At 36.9% G+C, this 18,631-nt stretch overlaps 1 long non-coding RNA gene across 1 annotated transcript in view; it reads right to left on the minus strand.

The window, feature by feature from the left end:
* Positions 1–552: 552 nt before the first annotated feature.
* The window catches only part of LOC112961619, a 34,240-nt gene continuing 16,161 nt past the window's right edge, over positions 553–18,631 (minus strand). The window contains exons 3-4 of the long non-coding RNA XR_003252066.1: positions 1,898–1,987; positions 553–1,040 (exon numbers count right to left, since the gene is read on the minus strand). This is a non-coding gene — a long non-coding RNA (uncharacterized LOC112961619). The remainder of the gene's footprint in view (positions 1,041–1,897; positions 1,988–18,631) is intronic.

An 18,631-nucleotide genomic window follows, 5' to 3' on the forward strand; every position in this document is an offset into this window, starting at 1 on the left:
AATTTTTCACATCCCACCCTGATGACAGAAATACAACATCCACCATCAGAATAAAAAAATTATAAAACGCAAGATAAAAATCTGAATTTTAAACTGAATTCTGAAAGTCCTGTCTTTGGAGATTTTTAAATTAGATCATCATGATGATACTGTTATTATTTGAATCCTGATATGCCATATAACTAAAGTGAATCACATATTGTAACATAAACCTAAGCTGTGATCAAAGGGCCAGGCTGCCATAAAAATTTGTGTACTCCTTTCTGCATATGTTGGCAAGAGGGCTCTTCAGAATGTGCGTGGCCTATCTTCCTGCTGTCCTCAATACAACACACTACGTACCATGCCAAATTACTGAAGATGGCAGACCTTCATAAGCCATCAAATACAGCAGAAATTGTAATTGATTAAGTAGGCATGTCACTATGTATTCAAGGAGAAATGGTTTGCCTGGGCTTCCAAGTCTGGTCCTCCTGAAGGTAATATCTATGCAAAACTCAATCAACAAGGTGAGACAATCATCCACATCAAGACTACTTTTGTTTCTTTATTAATAAATGCAAAAACATTACTACTGCCAATGCCTTTGTTTCCTAGAAGAGGGTAGTAAAAAAGACTATGTAATATATTATTACACACCTATGTGGGGGATTACCAGTCAGATATTACACAGAGAGAAGTGTAAAGTGAGTAGAAACAATCTGGAAAGAAGCCAAGCAAAACATGATCATCCAAACATTATTTTACACTACATGGACAAGGGCAAACCCAAAAGATCCTTAACAGTGTTTTCAAAAAGAAATGTAATACACATCACCTTTTGCTCTACTTGTAAAAAGGTTAGTTCCACAGTTAAAATACCAAGATGTGACATAAAATAATACATCATCAGAGACAGGGCAAGGAGAGAAGAGAAAAAATCACTCTCTGACACTACAGTGCACTCTTTTTTCCTGGGGCCATGGGAAGACTTGCGCAAGATCCTTTCTTAGCTGACACAATCCCAGGGCTTCCTCCACCGAAGCTCTCAAAGTGTGTACCTATTTATAGAAACAGCTTTTTTAGTCAAACACATCTGCAACTCTCAAATCATTATACAAATGGCTCTATATAGGCAATATATTTCCTATACCAGATACTTTGGGTTTTACCCTATATTAAAAATCATAATTAAAAGTTAGCAAGAGAAAAACACAGCATAATCTGAAATCTAGTGTCTGCTCCAGTACAGAAGCATATGTGTTTCAAGACAGCAACAGTCTCATACATCTGCTGATGTTCTGAGGGTTATTATATTAGGGGCTTATTTTACAGATGAGAAAATTAAGGTTCTAGTGTGCTAAAAGTGTGCTTAATTTTGAGTAGATTAATTTCCAGCTGAAATCATATGTTTAAATATTTTGCTGAATCAGGATCTAAACGGCATGTTATAGATCTGAATCCTATTTGTGCTGAAGGTAATTGCATACTATGCTTTCCAACAAAGGTTTGTAGAAAGAGTAAGATTCATTATTTTTTAAATTTTATAAGCTGTTATTCATTTTAAGTGTTATTTTTACCAGAAAGGGTAGACAATATTCAATGACAATTCATAAATTTTTGGTTTAGTATTTTTTGTGTGTGGTAAATTCCAGATCTGAGGAAATCATGTCAAACTTCCATAAATGCTTATTTTTAAAAAGCATGCTTATACTTTCTTGTACTTAAAGACTCTCCTGATCCGAGTTTTTACTTTAAGTAAAGTGTAGGCATTTGAACCAGACAAAGTACTCCTGCAATGTAACATTAAGACTAAATATAGTTAAGAGGTATTATAACAAGCTTATCCCTGACCACTATTTCCCTGTCTATATATGGAAGGGTAATAGCCTTTCGAGGCACTCTAGTGGGAACTCACGGTCAGCTGATTATTCAACAGGATTAGGAGCGTTATCCATCTAGACCATCCATCCTGTGTATGTCCTCTTCATCTCTTCAGAAATTTCATCTGGGTAGGTTTCAGGGACATAATAAATTCATCTGGGATTTCCAGACATCATTAACCCTACCATGCCAGATGCCTCCAACCTAACTGACACACATTTGGAGATGTAAAACATGGACATGACCAACAGTACATCTTAACTGTAATGCAGCTATGTATGGTGCCTTGGCTTTGGATTATGCTTTTCTAATCAGATGGTACAAAATTGGGACGAGTGGCTGACACATCAGATTCTTGTGCTGCCACTCAGATGGACCATGACAGGCTGGAGAAATAGGCAGACAGGAACCTCAACAAGTTCAAAGGGAAATACAAAGTCTTGTATTTGGGGAGAAATAACCCAGCAGTACCCATGCACCAGTACAGGCTGGGGGGACAATTGGCTGGAAAGCAGCTTTGCAGAAAACAGCCGGGGTCCTGGAGGACAACACATTGAATATGAGAAAGTAATGCACCATTGCAGCAAAAAAGGCCAACAGCATCCTGGCCAGCAGGTCAAGGGAGGTGATTTTTTCTCCTCTACTCAACATTGGTGAGACCACATCTGGAGTGCTGTGTCCAGGTCTAGGCTCCCCAGTACAAGAAAGACATGGACATAATGGATTGAGTCCATCAAAAGGCAGCTAAAATGAGTAAGGGCTTGGAGCACCTGACATAAAGCAGAGGCTGACAGAGTGGAGACTGTTTGGCCTGAGAACAGAAGGCTCAGGGTGGATCTTATCAATGTGTATAAATACCTGATAGTAAAGAAGATGGAGTCACACTCTTCTCAGAGGCACCCAGTGACAGGATGAAAGGCAATGGGCAAAAACCGAAATAAAGGAAATTTAACTTAAATGTAAGAAGAAGCTTTTTTACTGTGAGCATGGTCAAGCACTGGAACAGCTTGCCTAGAGAAGAGCTTGTGGAGTCTCTGTCATTGGAGATATTCAAAACCCAACTGGACATGATCYTGAGTAACCTGCTCTAGTTGACTCTCCTTTTAGCAGAGGGGTTGGACTAGATGACTTTCAGAGGCCCCTTCCAACCACAACGATTTTATGATTCTATGATTCCTTCACAAAAAAACCCAAATTCCTAACTAAAGAACTGAATTTACAGCAATATTTTTTATATAATTTTACTAAAAATGTGCAAAAGAATGGGAAATCACAAACATTAAACAAATGCAAATGCTTTTTCCATGGGGAGTATATGCATGATGTCCTGAAAACAAGAGATTTCTACTTCTGTGATTATAGGTTTTCAGGCCCTTATCCTTCAACCTAACCTGACTTTTCCAGACACAGTGGTTTTGGACATGTTTTTGTAATAAGCTAACCTTTGGCATTGTCCCTGTGCAACTGATCCTCAGTTTCCCTTCAAATATACTCAATCATTACTCAGCCCTTACCCAAGAAGAGCATTTTACTGGCACATTTTCTTAAACTATTATATATTTTATTACATCCAAAAAGTTAGATAGACTTATCCATTTACAACACAAAACTTGCAGTGGCTGACCTATGAACTCAGCTGAATTTATAAACATTCCTTGTAACTTCCCTATATACAGAGTCACACAGTCAGATGACTGTTTTTTCCTTTTTTATTTAAAAGAACCAAGGCAGTCCTTGATGAAACATTTCTTCTGCAATGTTTCATTTTTTGAGAATGAGTCTCAATATAGTAGGTGCAGAGGTTACCTTTGACTTCTGCTCAATGTTAGCAGCATCAGGAATAAGACACATAGGCGTCACCAGCAAAGGTAGGAATTGTTCCTAGTCTCATGTAGCCTATCCATCAAATTTACATTTTTCAGTAAAGATTGTTAAAGCAGAGCACAGATAATTAAATGCTTCAGCTTTTCATAGGACCTGTCTAGTTATTTTTTGCACAATTTATTTGAGAACAAAAGTACGTGAGGTTCATCTGTTGATAAGAAGACATGAATGTTATGCTGAATAATCAAGGAAAGAATTCTCATATATTTGGGTGAGAGAAGGTGAAACAAGGACACAGTGACAGAATCAAGGGTGGAGAAACTAAATTGCATCTGATGCGCTCCTTAGACTCTAACTGGATTTTAGCAGAACAAGGAGTCACTGGGATCTAGCCCATTTGCCTGTAGTGTTTTAGGATTTCAGTGTCCCAGGGAGACCTTACAAAATGGTATCTAATCCTCACTTGAAGGCGTCTAATGATAATGATTCTGCCAAAAGGTACATATACAGAAACATACCAAAGTGGACAAAACAAGAGTTCTGTCTTCTTTATGCTAAGGCCCCCTTATCCAATTTCATTGCTGTAGAATCTGCCCATAGAGCACAGTAACACACTTCTTGCCTTGGAATAATATAAATGAATCACTTCTTTTTATGCTGCTTTGACACATTAAGGGAAATCTTCCTGGATGATGTTCTTATAGGCAATTCATCCCTCTCTGAAATCAGTGGTAAGTGAAGTATCTCTCCCTCCAGCTATTTTCTCCAGTGCTGGTTAGCTGACCTGTTGCTTTACTTAAGATTCAGCGTGGTTATAAGCTCCAACAGGGAACTCTCACTAAGCAGCCATCTACAAGGCTAACGTAAGACATTCTCTCCTCTGAAAATGCCAGCCTTAACTTCCATGGGGCTTTTGCTACTTTTCAAGGACATAAATTTGAAAAACAGAAATATTGATACTTATTCACACTTGTAAAGACTTTGGCAAACTGAAAGTGAATAAGGGTAAATATTATCATTATTATCCTTTACAATTCTAAATTATGAGACACTGCAGAGTTAATCAAGAAATCTCAATCAGCTCTCTCTCTTTTTCTCTCTTAACACGTGTTGTAAACACTTGCATTTGTTCTTTTCCCAGCTCTTCATTCTCAAAAGGGCATTATAATTTATTGTCTCAAGCCATATTTGGTGTTTAGTGCCTGCTGAAGCTTGTGAAAAAGCTTGTGAAAAAAAGATCTGTCTGTTACATGAAAATGAAAACATGCTGTGGTTTCACCTCAATTTCTTTCCTTCTCCCCCACTTCTAAAGAGAAGAGACAATTTTAAGAAGCAGGAAAAGCAAACAAATAAGATATACAAAAATATACAAATACACACAAAATACACAAATACACACAAAAAACAAACATAAATACAAACACAAAAAACACAAGCACAAATACAAACAAAAACAACTCATGAGTTAGGAAAAAAAATGGAACTTATGCCTGGGGTAAAGTATGTGAAGAGTGGTGATTTGTTCATGGGCAGAACTTTGGCATTTTTCTTTAGCTTCAAGTAAATAAATAAGACAAAGAAAAGTCTTTTCATTTGATTGTTTTACAGTGCCTGGGGCTATGTACATTGGACACTGTTTGCAACTGTTTTCATTTAGGAATGAGCGAAGCGGTTCAATTAAAACACGAGCAGCTCTGAACCTTTGCTGTGAATAAAACAGAACATTTCTGGGGAGGTTCAAGGAAGTCCAGTTAATTTCTTGTCATTATTTACCTCTTTGTACTTATGTGTTGTGACACTGTCTGGATTCAAAAGTGCCACCATATGAGCCAGCCGTATTATACTGTGCTTAATTCTGCTGATCAAAACAGTTTGAATTGGTTGGGCTAAGAGCATGGAAATTTGGGGGAACTAACCCAAACAAAATGTGAAGTTTTGAGATCCACCCATTACAAAGGTCCACACCCACTACTGTGTCATTTATTTCTGTGGGAAAAAATAAGTTGTTGCAATTTCTAAGGACAGGAGCACTGGAGCATTAAAGCCTGAGGCTAGGTCTACACTACAGACCTCTGAAAGTATGTATTGTGAAGGTGAGAGGTGCACAGAGGTTCACAAGATGTCTTAGAAGAAACCCGTAATGCAGAAGCACATGCTTGTTTTTCCTCAAGAAGGATGGTTACATTATAGYACATTCTATTGCATTGCATTAGTGCAAAGTGCCAGTGTAGTTACAACCATCCTAGAAGCATCATTGCAAATTGTTAGTATTCCTTCCCTGGTAACACACTCTTATTGAAGGCAATGATTCAGTTTTCTCTTGATGCTTTTAAGCCAGGTACCTCAGCAAACTACAATCACTGGAATATTTTCCACTGTTCCATAATTCATCTGTGCTAGCTTTTCCCCACATCACAATACAGATTCACTGCATCCCCATCCACTCACAGTCAGCTGTAAAAAACCTCAAGCTTAAATGTCAAAACTCATGGAAAATGAAAAACATCCTAACAAACAGAACTGACTGCAAGCCCTCCTGTGGATCCCAACTTCACCAGCTCAGCAAGTTCTTCTGGTTCTACTGAATTTGACCTGAGACATGTGACTGCTGATCTGCTGACACGCCAAGTCCTGTTATGGGCATGATGAATCCATAGACATTGTAGCTGTATTTGTCATAGATGACATAGACTGGCATTTTTTCACTGACAATATCATCACAGGGGATGTGGTGCACAATTTTGCTTTGTTTCCTGCTGGTTTCTTCAGAAAAGGATGGAAATCACTGTGACAGAATTTGCACTGCTACTGTTCATGTTGTACCTATTTCATATGCTGAGGCATGCACTGTCCTGACTATTTGTTACTCCAGTCTCTCCCCCATACCTAATTCTGCACAAAACTTTGCTTATTAGGTTAAAAGAACTTATTAAGGTTAAAAGAACACTTCTCTTCAAATTGAATTGCAGAGAATTCTCTCTCATAGATTATATCATGCTGCACATGACGAGACCATCATCTCTGAAAGATCTGTGGGATCATTCACCCTCAGATTAATACAGTACAACATTTACAGTACACACATTTAGACCCCATAAAGCTGGCAGTAATTGGTGATGGTAAAGTTATATGCAAGACTGATGATCAAATAATCATACTGGGTCAAGAAAGAAAAAATTCACTCCAGTTTAAGTTCTGTTTAATAATTTTCAAAAGAAGATGCAAAATTAAATGGTATCACCATGTGCTTGAGGGACTAGGTGTCATTATTCTTTTTACTATTTGTTTTTTATTTTACAAATTAGAAAAAAGAGGATGAGTACAAAATACCTTCTTCCTCCATTGTCCAACACAGACTAATTAGATGGACACTATAGAGAAACCTATAGCATAACCATGGCTTTGTAGAGTTGTATTTAAACATAGGCTTTTTCACCTCAATGCTGCAAACACTCATATAAGTACTTAACGCTAATACTGTGAATAGTCCCGATGATTTCAAAAGACTTGTCAGAGTAATAAAAGTAAGCATATACATAAATATTTGCAAGATTAGGCCTAAATTACTGAACTTAGTCACTTATGCAGAACAATGTTTTTCATACATCTTTGGATTCATCTGGCATAAAAACCACATTTGGCATTTTACACTGTAACTCAGGGAGTCATGCTTTCACTAAGATACTTGAGTCCTTTCACAAAAACAAGTAAATCCATGCAAGAATCCACATATTTTGCTATAACAGGGTGGTGTTATTTAGACAATGTACTGTGGATCTTTTAGATGCCAAAATAATTATAACTGTTTCCTACCAAGTGGAACACTTAAAAGTGTCCTTTTATCTTCATCCAGTGGCAGCAACAATTAGCAAAATTCATTTAAAAATGTAAACAGATTTTTAATAATCTGGATTACAGTATATTTTTATTATGAAAGAGTAAAAGACTTATTATCATGGTATTCTGTGAGTGTATGCATTTGCAAACTTAATGATTGGGATGCTCAGTACTATTTTTCACTGTGCCTTATATAAGAGCCTAAAGTACTATTACATAGTCCTTAATTCAGGAGTTATTGGCTTTATGCATCGAAAGGCCTGTAGTGGAGCCCAGCTGGTATACTACACCATTGTTTCCTCTTTGGTAGCTCTCAGTCCACTGATCCTTCATATAATTCATCAGCGTATCTTCCATACACTTCCATACATATGTAGTTTTATTACTTTTACCATAAATTCAAGATCTTGCATTGTTTTCCTGCCAATTCTATGCATTAGTTAACTTTAGCAGTTGCTCTAAACTTCCATCTTACTCTTTCCATATATTGGGCTATTGATGGGTAGTATTGTGACAGGTGGGTTATTCCTGTCATGTAAATCTGGTCATCCAGAAATCTGGTCGGTTGTGGCAGAAACCGACTGCCACAACCAGACTTCATACAATAGATGCTAGACCCTGAAAGAAGCTGGCTCAAGTCACCTGTTCCATTCCAATACAGGTGCAACATGCCTTACGATCTCCGTTTCATGTATTCTACAACTCTGATTGAATACCTCTGCTGGTCTTCCTTAACAAAGCTCCCACTGTCCAACTGCTGTTTTCTTCATATCTGATTCCATTATCCTATTATAAATTTCAAAATAATATCTATTTTGTTACTAGTTCTTTATGTTACTACTCATCATAACAAATGCTACTCCACTTCATTAGTGCTGCTTTATGCCATATGCAGAGTGAACAGAATTTTTTTTTTAAGTGTCTAAATAGTTTGAAGTAAGTTTGATTTCTGTTACACAGGATTTTCTCTTTTCATAATTTTAACCATGATATTTGTTAGCTTTCTTCTTTCTCAACTAAGTAAAGAGAAAATTTACAGTGCATGTTTCTACATTGCTGCATAAATTATCCTAAATGGACAACACACTGTGAGGGCCACCAACATGGTCAGAGGGCCAGAGCACATGACCAACAAAGCAGGAACTGGACCTGCTTACCCTGGAGAAGAAAAGGCTTGGGGAGACCTTCCAATGCCTTGAACACCTTGAAACTAAGAGAGGGTTACCAAAAAGTCAGCAAATCCTTCAACTGTTTCTCTATCCTAGTTCACAGTGCTTAACAACTAAATTAAACCAGGGTTTGCACATTCTACCATTAGGCAATAAGGGAAGTACTGCAAACTGGGTTTAGCCATACTTCATTTGTTGGGACTAAAGTAGAAAATGAAACAATATAGATCATCGGCTACTGAATGAATTATAAATAAGACAAGAAATGCTTTCAAGTTTCCTCATTCTTACTCCTCCTGGAAAGATCCAAACAACAGGAAATCATGAAAATTAACTTGCAGTAAATTGAACATTAGCTTTGAGCTAGAGAAAGACATTTTAAGACAGTATTTTCATAAAAATCAAAGTAAAAGCACAGGGCCAAAATTGTATCTGCACTTTGGGATTACTGAATTTACAAGGGTAAATTCAGATTTGAATCATAATTTTGCCCTCTCAGCTTTATGAATGCACAGATAAAAGAAGCATATTGTCATGAAAAGTTAAGGATACATTATTTTTGACAGAAATGTATACCAAACGAGCTCATAGACATTTTAATAATTTGGAATTTATCCTCCCTTTCACTTCCTGAACACTAGATAGCAACTATTTCAGGTACAAGCTTATTCATTTATTATATTTAAAGTGTAGCAGCCACTACATATTGAATTACATCTTTCTTCCATCATGATTCTAGTGATTATCACAAGTTCTGAACTTGAAGTTTATAACAGTATTTTTCTCTGAATTGCTTTACATACTGTGAACCTTCTCTGAAGTCCCTTCTAGTTTTATTAAGGAAGACTGATAAATTTATATTACCCAACTGACTGAACGTTACATGAAGATTCCTGGCTCCAAAGGGGGCAACTACAATGTGAATCGAAAAATCCATTCATTCATTCACTTCTTCCAAGCAACATTCTTTGGCCTAGAGCCAGATACCATTTGACGTCACGGCTCTAACCAGGAACATAATGTACTGGCACTGGGACAGAAGTTTTACTATGGAAAAAAACAGCAACAAGTTGAAACTTATCACAGTAGCTGCAGAGTGAGTTAGGAGAATGAGACTGGGGGCAAGCCAGCAGAAAATTAAATTAACTATGTCAGGCCTAACTTTTTGCTTTGCTTTTCTTGAGAGCACCTTCTTAAGTTAATACTCGGAAGCACTAGCTTCACTAGCACAAACAGCACATATATTGAAAAATGTCCTTAAAAATCTATTACTACTTTTTGTAGCACTTATTTATTACAAATGGTCTATTCTTTCATGATTTTTTACTTTAAGTGATTTGAAACAAACTAATCCAAAAGATTTTTCAGCCTTCAGTAGCTAGTTTTGTGTAAAAATCTAAGTTCTGTTTATTTGAGTTAAATATTAAACAGGTCTTTAAGTAGAGACTGAAAAAGTTTGTAGTGGTAAGTTAATACTCAAAATCCAGAAAGCAGGCTGAGGATAGGAAAAATCTGTCCAATCTCTTCACAGCCACAATTAAGGTGCTGGGGGAAAAATGAAGACCAATAAGTTTCTGAAATACCACTAAGCATGGAAAAAAATAAAGAAGTTGGAAAAAATTCTAGAGAAGATTAACAAATATTTGGATAGCAACCATTAAGACTGTTTTTGCTGATATGAATTTAGAATGCCAGACTGACTATCCACAAAGTACATATGGTGCTGCACAGTACAGGTTTCCCCAGCATGGCATTCCTGGGTCTTGAGGGTCTTTTAAGAGAGTTCAGGCCTCAGTTCACTCTGGAGACTACGAAAGAATGAAGTTCCATTTGGAGATTCCTTTTAAGAGCTGCGATCCCTAGTCAGCAGTGCACTGGAGTGAGATGCCCATGACTTGCATTCCACTTCAGAACTGTTCCCGACAGGCTGCCTGATTTGGGGGAAGACCTTTCACCTCTGTATAATTCAGATTTTATCTATAAATGGGATTCATGTTACTGCCTTCCCTTACTTCACTTTAAGAGCTACTGCTAACAACTCTAAACAAGAACGAAAGTTACCGTCAGTGGTTGGTGTAATGCTAGATTGTTTTCATTATGTGAAACTAAACACAAACTAGACTGAGGCTCAACAAGCCCATCTCACACACAACACTGAGTAATTGTCATGTGTTAAGATTTCTGTCACTACTATTATAAGCTGGATTTGAACCTCTGACCTACAGCTAAGACTGAATCAAATCCTGCCATGTAACATAGCCTCTTTTGAAAAGTCCAACAAAGGAGTCAGAAATTTGTGGTAAAACTGAGGATCCGTACAGCTGAGGATGTCTCACTGAAAGTAGCTCCCATCTAATTCTCCTTACTGATTCTATGCAGAGAAATTATAGGGATAAGACTGGTTGAAAAAGAGGGAGTATAGTCAGATCTCTGACGTACCATAAAAATCGTTAGTGAGTATTAAAAACTTGTGAAACTAAATTGTCCCAATAATCAAACTGACCAATGATACCTAGCAGATCTTTTAATACATAATTATCAGCCCCTAAACCCCAGAGCTATGTGCTTTACACTTATGGCTGTTTTGTTCCCCTCACAACATTTAATTCCATATCCATATAATAACAACACTTTCCAACCACTCCATACCATTGATTTTATAGAGCAAAACTTAGTTATATTCATTTCTAACCATATGGTTTATACATTCAGATCTATTTTTCTGGGTGTTTCTAAATTTATAAACCAACTAACTAAAAATGCATCTTGAAAGGTTTTTAGTGTAGAATACCTGTGAAGTTTGAAAGCTAGTATCTGATTCATTGAATCCATTGCTGTACAAGAGAACATTTAGAAATTGAACCTAAACATGTTAATCGTGTGATGTACAACATCATTTCTAATTTGTTTAAAAAAAAATGTGCACAGTGAATATTTTAAAAACCCACTAAAGTATTCTTACAAGCTCTGCCATTCTTTAGAAGACTGAAGTCTCAAACGATACTGCTTTCAGCCCAAATCTTTGATACTATGAAGTTCTTGGATTCAGCATCCCAGCCCTCAATTATTGTATGTGGCATCCAGTGCCTAGTTTTAGGAATCCAAGCCTATAAACTTACATCCAGGTTACTAAATCAGACTTTGGCCCAATCCAGTGCCCTGTATCTGGAGACCTTTCGGAACATCAAGAATACAAGGCAAACTGGTACAGTCTGTAAAGATCCAGACTAGAAACTTGAGTCCTGATTCTGAAAAATCATTCTGAAATTCTGAAAAGCACCTTAGAACGAAAGGTATCAGTGTGATTTTAAGTGAAGGTCCCAGAACCTTCCACAGAATTGTACAGAATGTGTCATTAGCGTAGCAACCCCAAAGACTGCTGAGCTAATAATGTGGAACCAAGGGCTTTATGAGAATTTTAATAGCACCGAAGTCGTCACTTCTTGATTCTTGTCAAAATTCTACACTCAAAGCTGTATCAATTCAGCCATTGGCTTCTGGAAGTTTGTAGGAGAAATTTCCCAAACTATCCATAAATGTTATGGTAGTCTAACATCAATTTTGGAAAACAGAATTTTCATTTGGCAGTTATTCAAAATTTAATACTGTCATTGTTTTTTTTTTTGGAAGGATGAATGTTTTAATCCCAGTAAAAACCTTCTTCTAAAGATGTTCATCACTTTCTCATATATCCTTCGACTTCCTGAACTCCTCACAGAAAATGCTGAATTTCGTTTAAAGACAATGGAATTTCAAGTTGTTCAGCAAACAACACCAGACAGCCCCTCTGTATTTCTGTGCCTCTTCAAGGACCATATTCCTGTTCAATTCAGAAGAAGCAGGACATCTTGGGAATCAGCAATGTATGTCCTTCAGTGATTTGAAGCTAAACTGGAATCCTGCAGAGGCATACATTCCAGAAGCCAGTTTCACCATTTTCTTTTGGCTTGGGTCATGACCATTAGACTCACAACATTAGTAAGCAGACTTCAATTCCCTGTTTGGTTGAGTATGCCCAGTCATTAGAGACATATGTAGAGGAAAACACTCCCAAACATTGTGTTTTATTGAAATCTGGAACTACTTAGGCTGGAACTAGACAAATATGGACAATAGCATACCCACTCTGCATGGAAAAAAATGCCCTGCCCAAAGTACAGATATCCGTTCCATGGAGAGTTTCAACTGGGGCACCGTTTAATAAAATGTATCTTGGTTTTCTCATTATATCCCTGTAACCTGCTAATTATCAATAGCAATATAGGCATATTTATTTAACTATGCCAAGCTGTAAAATTCTCAGTAACAGAATTCAATACTGCTAAAATACCATTCTGTCCAGCCATGGAACAGTCTCTGTGATGTAAGTTATAACCTACACCTAGCCACATCTACAAAAGTGTTAACTAAAGTGTATTTATCTCAAGTCATATTATCGTTAAGAAATTTATTCAGGCTTCAGAAGTACTTGGCTGAGGAAAAACCCACAAACCTACCTGGGCACTCTTTATGTACCTAAGTTTCACTATGTTTCACTGAGATAGATTACCCTACAGGCACTTCGGTGTTCTGGATTTGCACCTTCCTTGACCATACACAAAGAGATAGCCAGACTGTGGATCACCCAGCAGGCTTTCTAACTCTTACAGTTGCTCTGCTGTTAGCTGCTAAACACTGTAGTACTGAGCATCACAATGCTTAGCACCTTTGGTGTTCTCGCCTTGGTTACCCAACAGCATGTCACATTGCATGACTTTGTGGAAAAAGCTGTTTCCTATCAATTTTACATTATCTTAAAAAGACAAAGTTAAAAGTGAGTTGTGAAACACAGCATCCTAACCTCACAACATTTAAACCATCCAAACATTTAAATTATTTTAAATAATCATAACATTCTTTTTCCATCCCCTTTGTGGGTTCTTATAGAAGAGCTGACTGCTCCTAGTTTGAGCTTGCAAGACACTATTTTCAAAGTAGCCACAGATCTGTCTCAGTTTGCACCAGAAATTTTGCTAGCCTTACATCTCAAATCATGCATTTGCGTGAATCTGTAGGCCAGAAGCCCTTCTGTAGGTGTAAATAACTGAGTTTGCTACCTCAAAAGTGCAGGCTGATGAGAAGATCCCATATTGAAAATGTGTCCCTGGAGGAATAACACTCTGAAACAAGTTACCCATTCCCCAAATGCAGGACAGTTAGTACTAGGATCCTTTCCCATGCAGCATCACATTGTTGCCACAACACAGCTGTCTGCACAGCCCTTGGATGTTGAACCAGAAGACTTTATTTCACAAAACCAYAGGATAAAGTTAGTGAAGGGGGAGAAGGATGGTGGCTCAGGGTGACAGGGAGAAACTAGTGACTGGGCAGCAAACATCACCTTTTAAGTACAACAGAGTGAGGACCACTGAGCATACTTTGCTCTGTACTTGTGAAGACATTAGGTCACTTCTATTTGACCAAAGTTTTATTATTAAGCATTTACCACTGTTTGGGCAGTAGTACTGTCTTCTGACCTGCATATGTACTTCTCCCATGCCTGGTTTTACATTGATATAAGCTGCCTCACAGGAGTGAAAAATAAAATTAATAATGCACAAACCTTATTAAATTCAAGATTTTCCACAATCCTTTGGACTTTGACGGTCCAATGTAAAATTCTGATCTCACCTCAGATGGGTTTTGCCGAGAGTATTCTGGATTTCCTCTAATCCCTAAGAAACTGCTCTGTTGTAAAAAACAATTGGTTGTCTGCCACTTGGGAAATCATTAATTTGACAAGTTCTATGATACTTTTCATAACTTGTTTAATGGATTTTCTCATCCTCATTATTTACTTGGGATCAATGGCTTATGTGCAGAATGTGCAAATCTAAACACAAACAAGCCTCAATCATCTTACTGTCCAAATACGCATTTTTTGGTTTTGGGTGTACACAGCCCCACCTATTGTAACCAACGATATAATGCCAGAATTCCAAGTTATTAGGTGGCTCATGCATCCCATGGCATTGTTCATCTGTGTAACAGATGTAAGACAATCATGGTACATATATATCCCAAAGAAAAAGGTATGAAACCAAGAGGCATGGTAAGATTATATGAAGGCTAAAGGCACGATATTTAAACTATCCTGTCTTATGGCTGGATAGGGAAAACATATCTGGGAAAAATCCTGAAGTTTCAACATTTAGTTGCATTCCAGACTGGAACAAACTAAAGACCTTTCAAATTTTTTCCAAGAGGGAGAACATGAGCACATAACCCATATACAGGCAGCCAAATTCCAAACAAACCTTTCTTTAAGGCACTTTTCTGAGACACAGGAGACAAAAGTTAGAGTTCCTGTTGTGAGTGCCAGCCCTGGACTGATTTCTGAAATGAAGGGTTTCTTACAATCTCTTATTTTGACTTGAAATTGCATCCTGGATCTTAGAAGCTTTCTGTAAAAACTATAACATGTTAACAAGAAATTTATATTCCAACAGATCAGAAGTTTTAGACAAAATGTTTTGCTAAAAATCCTCAACCAGTATTCAATCATTCCTCTTACAAGCTTAGCTATATACCTCTATTTCGGATAAGGAAAATCCTGAACCAGAGATTTTCATGATTCACTGAAATACAGCATACTGGAATGTATTTCACAGATCTGTATGGTTAATCATTCAAAAACAGCCCAATTTTCTGTGAAGACACCGACTTTGCCAGCACTTAAAACTATGTTCTGGCAACAGGATTTTTTCACCTCATAAAACAAGACGTTCTAATATTTGAAAATGCTTTGCTGTAGCAAATGTGAAGTCCCTTGCTCCTTTTAAAAAGTCTCTTGCAAAAAAATAGAATGTTCATGCTAAAATGGCCCTGAAATCAACTGTAAAATATCTTCTCTAAAATCCTACAAACAAAAAAAAATTTGATATGATTTTGCTGACTCTGACTGTCATGCAAAGAACTTTCAAAATGAATTTTGTTAGTTTGCTCCCCTTTTAGCTTCTTGACAGTTTTATTTAAATAAATTCATTACTGCTGTATAGACTTAATGGTTAAAGTCTTCTAGCCTGTAAAAAGAGCTCAATTTCGTTTTCATCAAAATCAGTGGCAAACTGCCACATATGGTACATGATGGGGGCCAAGAACCAGTAATTTTGAATTTGAGCTACCCATTCCCTTTTTGAATTTATGAAGGGAGGTGGAAATTCATGCTACTGACTTTTGCACATTGAACTAGATATCTAAATGAGGAAGTTAGCTGCCCTTACTACTTCTGTTGTCAACGCAGAGTGGGGGTATCCTTGGAACAGAATTCAGTGCACCTAGTTCTAAATTGCCATCTCTTCCTATTTACTGTTCAGGTAATTAAAAGCTGAGTAATGGAACATAAGATTTACTTACAATTAAGGAATGTGAATGCTATTCCAGTTAATCACGTAAAAGCAGACTGATAAAAAGAGGAACTACTGGCCATTATTAAGTACTAACAATACTCTGCAATCAAAAAAATGAGTTTATAGACAATCACATGACCAACAGCCTTCAAGGAGAGTTTATACTGAATACTTGTATTTTAGAAACAACTTCTTATTGTATTGAGAAATTATCACAGCTTCCATTTTGTGCATTGTTCTTGATATTTGTCAATTTTCTTTATGATAGAATATTTACATATATTTGCAAGACAATAGATATATGCAGAACAGAACCTGAGAGCCGAATCTTCACCAGATGTAAACCTGCATCAGTGAGGTTCAATTTGATCAAGACATAATATATGCATATAATAAAATTTCTTCACTATATTATTTGATTTTCAGTTTGTCAAAAAATCAGTTCCTTGCACAACCACTGGAGATGAGTGCTATGTCAATCAAATATTCATGATCTACAGGTGTCAAAGAAGGTTTTCATTTTTGATTTTGGTCAACGCTTGGACAGCAAACATGACCCAACAGTGTCATTTGTTTTTTCCTGTGGGCAGATTTTTTGCTTAATGCAATCCACATGAGCCCAAATTTCTGTAGCAAACACCACATTCAGTGGACCTCATTAAGCACTGTTTCTTTCTTCACCCTTTCAATTCTTTTATTTTGGGAAAACAGAATTTTTCTTTTCTTGCTGTTATTCTTTAATAGCCCAATTCTTATTACATTGTAAATCAGGAGTATCATTATTGGAGTTGATTCAGTTACATAAATGTAAAAAAATTAGTGAGAAAAAGGGATAACAAAGCCCATTTTTTCTATCCCGTCAGATGTGAACTAACATTCTTGTAAATCACAACACTGCAGTTGTGAGTACGGAGGCAAAAAGATGCAACAAGAAAAAAATAAGAAAATACTGAGAAGCAGCTTCAAACAGTGAAGTGTCCAGATAAGACCTGACATTCATAACGACCGCGAAAACACATGGTTTCTTGATTACAACTCAGCACAGGACGGGCCTCAGAAGTAACTGCTTTCTTTATTAAGCATTAGAAGGCAGCCCAAGAGATACCTACCACAAAGGTGGGAGTTTGCATCCCTGTCCCCATTATCAAGTGGATCAGCATCAGTTTTACCAGTCTCCCTTACTGTGGATAAGGTGGATAAAGCTTTGGAGAAAGAATTGGAAGTAATCCAACAAATGTCTTGCAAAACATACTATAGTATATACAAACCCCACAAAACATAAAACAGACACTTGTAGCTCTGCAACAATACTGGAGATTTCCAGATGGCAGGTAGCAAAAATGATGTCTGTAAATACACAAACCGGAAACTTCAGATTTTCAAACTACCATAGCTCTGGTTAATCCTGGAGTGTCCAAATTTCAGAGGGGTACACAGTAACCTGTATTCCTGTGGCATTTCTGTCTCAGTTGTCAGTGTTCTGGAAATAATGCAACTAAAACAAACATTTTAGTGTATGCAAATGACCATTTTCTCCCTTGATTTAAGCAAACATAATTAATTTAGAAGTGCATGTGGAACACARCTGAACACTGTCTTTCATAAGCTCCTTAAAGGGTCCAGCCATTCAATTTCTTATTAAAGGTTTATTCCAATACCTTTAACCTTCACAGTAATTTAATCTAACACATTTTACTACAGAATTGGCACAGACGAAAATCCTCCTGGTCAGTGACTGCAGCTCAGCAGACAGTGATCTTTGACTGCTTGAGGTCATGTGACCACATCTTTACTGTGGCATTATACTTCTTTGTGCCTTTACTGCACTTGAACAGAAAAAAATACATTTTATCACTACTGTGATAAAGATTCATTATTAAATGTTTAAGAATTTGGAGGCTGTTGGATGACAAATAGTTTACAAGAAACGTTTACAATGATTCAGATTTCTATTTGTGAAATATTTGTATCCCATATACTTCTGGGCTTTACTGAGCTAGTATTCATCAGTTAAAGATCAGACCTAGAGGAATCTGATTACAGTTTTAACTGGCTGATCCTTTGGGTGGAGGCAGATGACAACACAGCAGATGACAAAAAAAAATATGTTATGCATTCTGTATTACATTTTAAATAGAATATCAGAACTTTGATTAATTTAGCGAGCCCATTAGGTACATTCCTAAGTATGAATATGCACCATACTGTCAAGAATTTTGTTGAAGCTGGGCCTGCATATGAAATTGGTAGCAAATAAAAAGCCTTCAGAAGGAAACAACTTAAAACCAGAAGACTCAAGTCTTTGCAGTGTACTTCATATCTGACCTCTTCATATTTAAGTTTGCAGTTAATATGCCAAAGAATATGAGCTGAATCTAAATCCCAAGTATTTGTATTTCTTCTGATTTTGCTATTCCATTGCATATTCTAAGATTAAAGCTGTCAAGTACATCAATCTTTTCCTGGCTCCTGATTAAAATACAGGAGTGCTAAATACATAAATCATAATGCACACGGAATTTGACCGATATTACTGGACTATGTATCTAG

The sequence above is a fragment of the Apteryx rowi genome, unplaced genomic scaffold, assembly GCF_003343035.1.
Source record: "Apteryx rowi isolate R43461 unplaced genomic scaffold, aptRow1 scaffold_0, whole genome shotgun sequence".
Taxonomy (NCBI): domain Eukaryota; kingdom Metazoa; phylum Chordata; class Aves; order Apterygiformes; family Apterygidae; genus Apteryx; species Apteryx rowi.